We start from the raw sequence: 11,833 nt of genomic DNA on the forward strand, positions 1-11,833 counted from the left end.
CCACTTCCCTACAAAGGCCTCTTTAAAATAGTGCGGCATAGAAAACACACTTCGGGTCACCAAAGGGGAAGGGGGTGGGACTCAGGGGTCTGGGATTAGCAGGTGCACACTACTGCGTGTCAGATAGATAAGCAACGAGGCCCTGCAGTGCAACATGGGGGGCCATATTAGATATCTTGTAATAACCCATAATGAAAAAGAATATGTATGTGTGTATATACACACACACACACACACACACACACACACACACACGCGACTAAATCACTATGCTGTACACTAGAAGCTAACAAAACATTGTAAATCAACTACAGCTCAAAAAATAAACAATAGAAATAGATGGTGCAGGAATATTTCCCCTGGACAAAAATGAGTCATCATCAAACAGAAGCCACTCGGAATCTTTCCAAAGATACTGGGGTGGGGGGGGGGGAGGAGGGGTGAGGGGAGAAGGAAGAGGAAAAACAATGGGGGGAAAAGACACCATCAGCTGAAAATTCTGCCATGAAATGGATAAAATTATGACTTAATAGAGCACCATACATTGATAATAATAAGGATGATGATGATAAAGGAGAGGTGATTTCTTATTTTGCAACAGAAACAGAAAAGATATTTTGAGATAAAAAAGGAGGGAAAAAAAGCCCTGAGTTTGTAGAACCATGGCAGAAAGTGAAAGAAGAAAGAAAGCACCACAAAATTGAAGGCCCAATTAGGGGCACACGAGTGAAGCTGCACATTCCTGAAAACAGAGGAGGGGGCCGTGAGGACAGGATCGAGGGACGTGAGTAAAATGTGGTGGAAGGAAGCCAGAGGCGACGTGGAAGAGCGGGGAAACATGACTGACGCGGAAGACGGGAAGGAGACTCAGCGTCACACACTTGGGATCTCCAAGCGGTAGCCTAGCGTTCTTAGCAGAGCTTTCAGGTAATAGGAAGACTCTCGTCCGCTAGGTCAAAGCGGTGTTCAAAGGAAATCCGACACAGAACAATCAATAACAAATTCTGTCTTAACATCTCAATAGAATTTCTGGATTTTTAACACAAAGAATCTTTGGAATAATCAAGCAAAAAGATCAAGCGGCCTAGAAGGTCAGAAAGGCTCCAGCTGATAGAAAAATCACCTTCATCACCAGAGGACAGTGAGCAATTCCAACAGCGCGTTGAGAACAGGAAATGCGACACCATGATGTTTTTCTCAAACGACTATCTTTCTTCTATAAAAGCAACAGGCGTCCTACACAGGAAAGGACTCGAGGACAGTCGCTCTGGGGAGGGGTGCTGTTTGGGGGGGTTAAAAAAACAAACATGCAGAACTAGCTTCAGCCAATGGCAAGGAAAAGGTGGTCGCGTGATAAAGCAGTGTCAATACTGAAGTGGTCTAACTGTAGACCTAGAGGGGTGGGCTGGGGCGGAGCCCAGCGTGGATGTAACAAACCACAGAAAGGCACGTTCTGGGGGCCGCAGCTTAGGGCTTCTGCAGGTGAGTTCTGAGGGGCACAATTCAGCCCGCAACACCATGGTTGTGATTTCCTCATCTTTGTATCTTCATCCCTGTCTCACCCCCAGGCATTCGGATGGACGCTCTCTGCTGGAATATTTCTTGTTTGTAACCTGCTCTGTCCCCAGGGCTTAGAACAGTGGTTGGATATAAAAGAAACGGGAAATTCAACACATATTTGCTGGAGGAATATATTATCCTTTTATCCTTAACTTAATCACAGGGCTGCCTGATGGTTAGATTTAAGGTTGTAATTGTTTTTTGCATTTATTTTCCTTGTAATAAAAAAAAATCCTCTGAATATTATTTTTTAAAGCCTCAGATCCAAAACTGTGGGGCTCAAACCCTCGCAGAGGACTGAGAGGGAGCTCAGGAGGCAGCGACTCACGGGAGCTGCAGAGACTCGGGGGAAGCTGCCGCGGAGACGCGGGCGATGAGGGTCAGGGTCCCTCTGGGACCTGGCTGACCAGCGGCAGTGTGGTTTCCGTTGCTTCCTTCCTTCCCAGCGTCCATCATGAGAAAGCCCCATCTCCTAAGCTCACCGGAGCAGAGTGAGCACACCTGCCGTTTCTAAGTCCTTACCTCCCGCCCGAGGCCGTCAGGTGAAGTCAACGAGGTGACACAGGTAACTTGCCTGGAACCAGCGTCTACACCTGCTCAGAGCCGGGTTCCCACTCCTAATGCCGGTTTTCCCTCCACAAGACGACACAGGCTAAGGACAGAGAAAGAGAGGTGACAAGGGGCAGGGCAGGAAGCAAAGGAAGCCAAGCCGTAGAAACCTGCTCACAGAACCTACATCACTGCCCCGTAAGCACACAATGTAAAACAGCAGGAAAACTCGCATGAACTGGGATCTTCAGCACAGACTGAAGCAAGGATCATCAACCAGGCACGGGTGGCCCCGCAAGGGAGTACCAGTCCTGGCGAGGCGAGGACGGTTGTTCACATGAGCATATTCAAGGTCTCAGTATTACCTATATTTGACACATGGGGGGAAAAAGCTTTATTTTTTGTATCACAGGCTTCAAGAAAGACTGGATCAAATCTTAGCTGATGAAAATATGCAGCAAGTTGAATCAGCCCCAAGCAGGCGTCCCTAAGAAACTGCGTGTGGAAGAGGGGAGGCTGTAAGTGTGGGGCCGGGCTGTGACTCAAAAGAGACGGGCGTTTTCTAAGGATCAAGAGCGAATGAATAAAATAACGCTACTAAGGAACTATTGTGAAGAAATTTACTATATATAGAGAGAGTGCCTCTTTTTCCTAGCCTGCTTCTTCCTGCTACTGTACTTGTTCATGTTTGGTGCATAGAACTGGTAAGTGCACAGCTCTGTGTTTAATTTCTTTAAAATGTATATACTTGGTGCTGCATCTTATAGCCCTTTGAAATACCTCACATTTATGAAAATAAATAGCAATTAAAATTTTTAAAAATAATGCCATTTGCAGCAACATGCATGGACCTGGAGATTGTCATTCTAAGTGGCGTAAGCCAGAGAAAGAGAAAGAAAAATACCATCTGGTATCACTTACATGTGGAATCTAAAAAAAAAAAGACAAATAACTTATTCACAAAACAGAAACAAACTCACAGACAGAAAACAAACTTATGGGTACCAGAGAGGGAAGGGGGTGGGACGGCATAAATTTGGAGTTCGAGATTTGCAGGTACTAGCTACCATATGTAAAATAGATAAACAAGTTTCTTCTGTACAGTGCAGGGAACTATATTCAATATCTTGTAGTAACTTACAATGAAAAAGAATATGAAAAGGAATATAGGTATGTGCATGTATGACTGAAACATTATACTGTACACCAGAAACTGGCACCACATTGTACACTGGCTATGCTTCAATTTAAAACAAACAAAAAAGAGCGAATGAGAGGAAGGCATCTCTGGTAGCAGAGTGTGTGCGGGTCTCTGTCTGACCACCAGAGGGCGACAGCATGTCCCGTCCCGTGCCCAGGCCCTCGGCCAGGACAGCTTGTTCGCCTGTTGAAATGGTCCCTCTAGACACCAGGCCAGGATTCCAGGTTTATTCCCACTACACCTACTAAAGGGAAACCAGGTTCATAGAAAACAAACCCAAATCCCAGAAGGAAACCTAAGCCAGCAAACCAAAAGGTGCCGTGGATGCGTAACACCCACCCCCAGCTCCCTCCGGACACCACATCCTTCAGCGCGATGCTTCCCACACATTCCCGGGTGAAGACTTTTATTTTTCGTGTATGCCAGCCCGTCAAGTTTTTTTTAAGACGTACAAATAATTACTCCTATTTTCATTACTAGATTCAACAAACATAAAATTACATTTCAATAAATAGAATTAGGACAAACATGACGCAGGAACAAAGGAAAATAATCTCTGACGCACTGTTCGCTGGGTGCTTACAGGCACTGAACGCAGACAGTCGCCGTTCTGTTGGTACTTCCGTCCTTTCCTTAACTGAGATTAAACAAAAATTGTGTGTGAAATACCGATGACCCGCAGTAAAGGCCTGTGAGCATCGTGAAGGAACACTGTCTCCCTTCCAAGTTCAAGTTTGCTGTTTGCTTGTTAATGTATCCAAATCCCGGAGACGGCGGTGCCACCAGCAGGGAGGCCCGGGCATGTGACCTGTCTCTGTGCTCTGTGCCAATAACATGTATAAGGCAAAACAGTCTCACAGGGGTCCCCACAGAGGTGAACGGAGAAATGTTAAAAAAACAAACTCTTCTCAAAACTCAGGAGCATCATTTTTAGCTTTTACACAAAATGAAGAAAGCGAGCTTATATTTTTACATTTCTGTCTTCATTCGTTCCTCATCCAACAAGCAACGGTTTAATGCAAACTATCCTTCCATGACAGAAACGGATTCTGGATCCGTATCTCTGCACACGGGCTCTGTTTGACGGAATTTAACACTCACTGTGCTTCCCTCAGGAGCTGTTCAGTGACGACTTGTTGCTGTGCAGTGAGTTTATGAAACGTGTCAGCAGAGTCTGCAGAAGTCCGCCTTCCAAGCGTGTACCCGCCACTGCCCTTTGTTCTCATGCCTTCCTCACCTGGAAGTCCTGAGATTGAACAGCACTGCCTATACCAGGCAGATATGCAGTTCTGGCTGTACACCTAAAATGGCTAAAATGGTGAACTTTATGTCACGGATGTTTTACCACAATGAGTATTTAAAAAAAAAAAAAAAAAACCTTTCAGTGGTTTTGCACTCTTCCTGGAGGAAGGTCCCAAATTCTCAGCCAGGCTTCCAAGGTGTGGAGACACAGCCCTCCACCGGCCGTCCTCACCCTCCCAGTCACCCAGCATCTCCCAGCTCTCGCTGTGGTGCACCTGCCAGCTCCTCAAATGCGATGCCTGTCTGCTCTCTTCCCTCTGCTCTGAACCCCTCTCTCCCTCTCTCTCTGCCTGGACCATTCCTTTCGCCTGGACAACTTCTGCTGATCTTTTAAATCTCAGCCTCAAAATCTCAGGTTCTGAAGGGACTAACCTCACACCAAAATGCGGTCAGAGACCCTGGTCTCCTGTGGATGCTACAATATGTTCCTCTTCCAGAGAATTTAATATACACCGAAATTTTTTTACTATCCGTGTGTCAAGAATGAGAACTCGTGTCTGTCCTGTCCATCTTTTTTTTTTTTTTTGGTGCCAGGTTCAGCATTGATGAAAAGTGTTCAGAGCATATTTGTTGGCTGAATGAAGTGGTGACATGCAGACTGTAACCCGGAGTCTAAGCTCGTCCCTCCACATGGCCTTGACTCTGGTCAGCCCCTCGGGTGCGTGGGGGTTGGGCCGCAGAGCAAAAGTGGGAAGGAGGGGAGGTGGGTCCGCTACTAACTCGCAGTCAGAGCTGATCACTCTTTCCCCACGGCGCCCACGGGGGCTCCGGGCCCCCCGTTTGGTCCAGCCGTGGGTACAGCTGTGTCCCCAGGAGACTGGGAACTCCTTGCGGACGAGAACCGACTCCTTACTCATCTTGGCCGCACCTCCGCCTAGCCCAGCACCTGTCGTGGGGAGCATGCTTATTATTAATATCGGCTGAGTAAATAAATCAATATCCTGCCCAGCCTTCTCGAGCCTGCTGCTTCTGGGAAGAGGGATAAACAATTCTCCAACACCCACTTCATCAGGTTGCGGGAAACACAGACGTGCGATGCCGTGCTTCCTTAATTCAGAAGTACCACTGAATGCAGGATTCAGTTCTTTATCCACTTTTTTTGGGGGGAGGGTAGATAATCACATTATTATTACATAATTTATTATTTTATATTTATATCATTATTATTAACGATCAATTGTAAGATTCACCTCAACCTCAAAGTGCAGATATGGAAAAATGTGCATCGGCGAGTGTAAGGAATACGAAGGGCGTGTGGGGGCACAGAGCACGTGGCATTGCTGAGTCGCGGTCACTCAGGGAGCCTGTTAAAAAGATCAATTGTAGACTTTCACTGTTGGCAATCCTGATCCAGGCACTGCTTTGTACAGGTGCCCCGGGTGATTCTGCTTAGTTTGGAAACGGGTCCCTAAAAATACAGACACCCACATAAAATTCACCCTCCTTTTTCACCAGATGGGAAGCCGGGGGTGGGGGGTGGGTGGCCTGTAACTGACAGGACCGTCGTGCTGGGTTGTGCCCAAGCCCTGATTCGGGAAGCCCCCTCGCCCCCTCGGCGCCCGGGGCCCCCCCGAGACCACGGGCCTCCTTCTGGCTCCAGCTCAGACTTCCCCTCCTCCTGATGACTTTGACGCTCCCAGACTGCTGGCGTCAGCAGCTGTTCACGCTTCGGGAGCCCGTGGGCCGACTCCCTGCGGGAAGAGCTGGTTACAGTAAGAAGTGACTTGGGGGCATCTCTGACGGGAATCGAGAGCTGCTCGCACAGACCTGGCTCTGCTTCCTTTAGGGTCTAGCAACTCCTTGGCTCCACGCCCAGCGTAAACTGGGCGAACAAATCGTCCCCTGAAGTTTCTGGCGTGCTTCCAACAGCCTTTGTTTTCAACACTGTCAACACTAAAAACCAACCTGGCGGGCACCTGCCATCGGGCAGGTATGGTTCACTGTCGTGTGAAACCAAAGCAGGTCCCCAAGATCAAGGACCTTGGAGAGCCCTGATTCTGAGCCACGAAGGCCAAGTGCGAGGGTGAAAAGAGGCTGAATGGACACCGGGTGGCACGGCCCCGGGGGCCAGATCGGAGAGGCCAGGTCCTCGGGCCAGGCAGGCGCAGGCGTGGTCAGGGGCGCCCGACCACTGTCACCCTTTCGCCCTTGGTCTTGTGATTCTGAATAAACCCCTTCCCTCTCTGCATTTACTTTTGGTATTTGTGAAACATCTGATTATGTTGAGTTGAATTTGTTTTGTCTTTCTTTTCCTAACACCCAGAAACCCTTCATCAAACAAAAGCTTATCCAGGAGGCCTGACCTAGAGACTGGATGTGTCTGGGCGGTTCTGGCTGAAGTGGGGCAGGGTCCAGAGTCCTGCCCAGGTCTGGCTGGCACTTGCACAGCCCCTCCATCTCCCTGGGATGCAGACACCCTTCAGAGTAAGTCACTTCCGGCTCAGACAGCCAGAGGCTTCAGTTCCCGCTGGGGGTGGGAGGCAGTCCTGGGCATCGTCATGAAAAGCTGGGCGTCCCCCAGCAGGGCTCTGCCCTCGGCCCCACGTGTCAGCGCACAGCTGCAGCTGCCTGTGGAGAGCAAGTGGGTTGTGACCAGAAATGGTATCTTTACTGCGTTTATATCCAGCCAGGGACACTGTCCAACACTCAGTTCTAAGAAAGAAGTCTGAGGCACTGCACACATTCCGGAGGTGGGGTGAGGGTGTCCCTTCGTGTCTTTGCCATCTCTGAGGTCTGCCCTGCTAAGCAGAGAAGAGAAGAGATCATTTATTAGGGCTTTTTCTGGATTGTGGAATCAACCTTGTGTTTCTTCAAAGTGCACTGAAATATTATTCAGCCTTAAAAAGGAGGGAAATGCTGGCACACACTACAACGTGGGTGAGCCTTGAAGAATCTGGCGAAGTGAAATAAGCCAGTCACAAAAGGACAAACACTGTATGGTTCCACTCACACGGAGTGCTTGGCGTAGTCGGAGTCACAGATGCAGAAAGCAGAACACGGCCCCCCGGGGCTGCGGGCAGGGGGCAGGCGGGGTCCGTGCTGATGGGCTCGGGCTTCCCCTGTGGAATGACGAGGCGTTCTGGAGGGGGACGGTGGTGATGGCTGCACGACAGTGTGAGCGTGCTTAAGGCCACTGACCTGGGCATTTAAATAGGGTAGGTATCGGTAAATTTGAAGTTATGTATGTCTTACACAAACTCCAAAAATAAGTCATTTTTCCAAACATACTGTAATACAAACATACTGTAAATGCATTATAAAAATGAAGTTGAGCCAATGAAATGGAAAGATGTCCAAATGAAAAGTGGAAATCAAGCAAGCTGCAGACCTGAGTTACAGTATGCGCCCTTTAAGATGCATGTGTGTGTGTGTGTGTGTGTGTGTGCGCGCAGAGACAGCGTAGAAAGGTACCTCTATTTGTGTAGAGGACAATGTCACAGATGAGAGAAGCCAAACTGTCAGCAGTCCTTACGTCTGAAGGAGAGAGACTTCCAGGCCACCTCCATTTTCCGCTGATGCACTTCAGCGTCGTTTAGCTTTCTGTCACACGTGTATTGCTTTTGCAAATAAAACCCACAGCGGGGAAGGCTCTCGAGGAAGGACTCTCCGCACAGTCGGCTTCTGTCTGGGGTCCGAGGCCCTCGGGCCAGGGCTCACCGGGCTGTGCTGATGCTCTGAGTTCCACTCTGGACCTGCTACCGGGAACGGCAGATATTCTCTGCCAGTCTAGAGAGTGGGGACGACGGTGCCGTCACAATGTGAGCAAGAACAGAGACGAGAGCTGCGGGAACGCGTGCTCCCCGAGCCCCTCCTGTCGCTCAGTTCCTTCCTCAGCACAGACGTGTTAGATCTGCTGTCCTGTCCACTTGTCCTTCCTGCAGAATGGAAGGGGCAGCCAGATGCCGCCACGTCTGAGCTGACCCGCCTCTAGGCGAAGGCACAGATGTGGGGTCCAGTCCGTGTGACTCAGGGGCTGATCCAGCCCGCCTGATGGTTCTCGGACCAGATGCAGGCACAGGGGTGGGAACGCCCACACCGTGCCTGGCCAGGGGGCGGTGGGGAGGAGGGGCAGTCAGGCACCGCCCCTCCTGGCACCGAGGAGCCGCCGCCAACATCCACAGCTGAGGCTGACCCTCAGAAGAGACCCTGAGTCTGGCCTGGAGCCAGCTCAGCCCCAGTGTCTCATTTGACCTTCAGCAGGCTGCGCCCCAGGGCAGGTGCAACCAGCACCCCCCCCCCCCCCCGTCTACCCTCCCCTTGCCCCAGGTCTCATGCTCCAAAGGTGTGATCAACACCTGCACAAACAGCTCCTGCCTCCGGGAAGTGGCGGGCGTGTGGCCTGGGAGACGGACACGTCCTAGAAACCACGGAGACAAGGACGTGGCCTCAGCCAGCTGGAATCAAGGTCAGGTGCCTGTGGGAGAAACCGGGAGGGCGCTAGAAATTCTGGGACACGTACAGCCTCTAAACAAAATGTGACAGCCATTAACAGAACGAGCAAACAGAATAAAAGCGGGCAGCTGAGTACAGGTAGGACTTCACTGCCGGACCCTCCAAGCCCCCTTCCCTCTCCCAGAGGTGAACACTGGGAACACCCGGAACGTCCGATTTTCTCTGTGGGCTCCGGGCTGTTCTCCCTGCATTTACACACGGGAGCACGCATGCACACACAGAGGCCTTCTTTTTCTCTCTTCCCCACACAAACGTGCTTCCATCTTAAGTTTCTCCCTGAAGAGGACCTGACACGTGCTTTCTGTGATAAAGTAAGTTCCTGATCACGTCTTCCAGAAAGCAGTACGGAACGCAGGCCCGCCCGGGGTGGCCTCGGACTGTAGGCAGGGGCCTTGAGTCTGTGCTCGGACACAGCAGAACAGAAAGGGAGTTGCTATTGTCAACCCACAAAAAGAGGTAAGCTGAGGCAAGGTCAAAGTTGTCAGAAAGATGAGTTTATTCGGGAGGGCAGAGGAATTGCAATTCGGGACACACCAACCATAGCAAAGCCACAGGCCAGTCAGATAAAGGTGTGGGGCATGCGGTGCTGATGGGCAGGAAATGGGAAGGGAGGAGAGTCCAGTTAGAGTCTAATGAAATAAAAATAAATTTGAAGAAAATAAAACCAGAGCCCAGCCCTGAAAATCCCCCAAGCAGACAAAACCAGTCCAGACAGGCAAACAAAGCTCAAGTCAGCCTACCTTCCGAGAACAGCCCAGCCCGGGTCATTTCTTGTTCACGGCTCTGGAAAGCATAAGCAAACTTTCCAAGGGCGATACGAGGCAAACCTGACCAAGCCTGGAGCTTCCTGACAGCGACGAGAAAAGGGGAACGAGGAGTCAGAGGCTCACGTGCAAACACAGACTCCGTGTAACACAGACTCCCTGCCTCTCAATCCAATCTCATCTGACCCACACACACTCCAGCACATCCTGGGAACAAAGCCTAGGGCCCAGGTTTCTGCCTCACTCTGCATCTGAGACTTCTCATCCTCTTTAAATGGATGGAAAGCTGTCGTCTTGATGCTTCTTTGCAGCACGTGCAAGGGGCCAGCACTGCTTGACCGCTCACCCCGATCTCCGGGCAGCACCTCTTCATCACGTCCACGTTGGACCCGGCCGCCAGGGCTTCTGGCCACTGGAGACGTGCTGACGCGGCGATGTGGCCCCGACCCCGACAGCGCTGCAACCGCAGAGGAGGACTGCGGAAAACACCTAGAGCAAGTGAGTGTTACTCCAGGACCAAGAGCGAGAGAACGGAAATTAAGTCCTCAGGTGCCAGAAGTACAGAGAAACTCAGAGCAGAAATGCAAAGCCAATTCTGTGGGGCACAGAGCAGACCTCGGGGCTCAAGCCTGGACGTTCAGTGCCCACGCAGCAAGCTGGGCCCGAAACATCTGGCTACGGCCATGCAGATCCAAGCGTACCTGAAAAACGTGACCAGGACGTGACACATCCCAGGCCCCCGGCCTCCACTGGGGCCTCGACAGTGCCCAGCTCATGTCCAGGAGCCCGCTCTGCCCTCCGTCCCACGGCCCAGTGGAGATCGGAGCCTGTCCAGCTGCCCTCGGGCCTCGCCAGCCCCATCACGGGTAGGAAGTGCCTCTCCCCTCCCCTGACAGAAACCCTGGGCCATCAAGGGAAGACTGCTCCACCGTTTGCCCCTCAGCGTCTTCTCCCACCTGCCCGGCCTCGGAGATGTCCTTCCTCCTGCGCAGAAACAAGCCCCATCCAAGCCCTGACCACGTCACCCCTCCCACCTTGGGGACCCCGTCCACTCCCCACCTCTCTGTGCAGGCCCTTCACCTCTGCCCTGTTACTGGCTCTTTCCCTTAATCACGGGATCCTGTCGCATCTTAAAAGAATATCAAAACCCTTCCCTTCGCCTCAGCGTTTCTGTCGCTGTGTCCCGGCTCGCGTGGACGAAGCGTGTGAGCCAGGGCCCCACACCCACCACCATCGCTCCTGGTCAACCATTTCCTCTTCGACCCGTGGAAGCCTGGGTCCTGCTTTCCCGTCACCAGAAGTAAAACCTGAGGGACACCGGACAGGACGTTTTCTGCATCTGACACTGATTGTCCCTCCCTCCTCTGCCAACGTCCCTCCCCTCACTTCTACCCTCTCCCGTGGTTTTCTTCCCTCCTCCCTCAAAAGCTGGTGTTCTCTGGGATTTTTTTTTTAAACTTTCCTTTCCTGGGATTTCATTCACTACCATGGCTGCCACCAGTCCATGTGAGCTGGCACATTCAGAAGCCAGCTTTGCATCCCAAATCTGTCCTCAGAGACCCCAGCCCACACGTGTAAGTCCACCGAGATCCCGGGCATCTTGCAGCAGCAGGGGCTGGTGCTCCCGTTCCCCCAGTTCTGTGCAGGTCACCTGCTCTCCAAAAGCCAGCCCCTGCCCGTCTGCGCCAGGCAACACACCCATTCATCTTCATGAATGTTGGGGCCAGAACGCCTAGAAATTAGCACCCTGCTAGGAGGACTTGCAACCTCTGCGTGAGGGGCACTGGGCTATGAACACCCCAGCTGCCTCACTCCTTGGCCTGGGCGATTCTGGGGTTCGCCTTTTGCCCCGTTCCCAAGAGTCCCCGTGGAACGCAGCTCCAGAGTCGCTGGTCGCCCCAATATCACACCTTCATCTGCTTCCTCCTCCTCGCATCACCTCTGCCCTCACTCATGTTCTTTACGTCTGCCCACTCGCCATGCTCACTCAAACCCTGGCTCACAC

This window comes from Camelus ferus, chromosome 26 (assembly GCF_009834535.1).
Source record: "Camelus ferus isolate YT-003-E chromosome 26, BCGSAC_Cfer_1.0, whole genome shotgun sequence".
NCBI lineage: Eukaryota > Metazoa > Chordata > Mammalia > Artiodactyla > Camelidae > Camelus > Camelus ferus.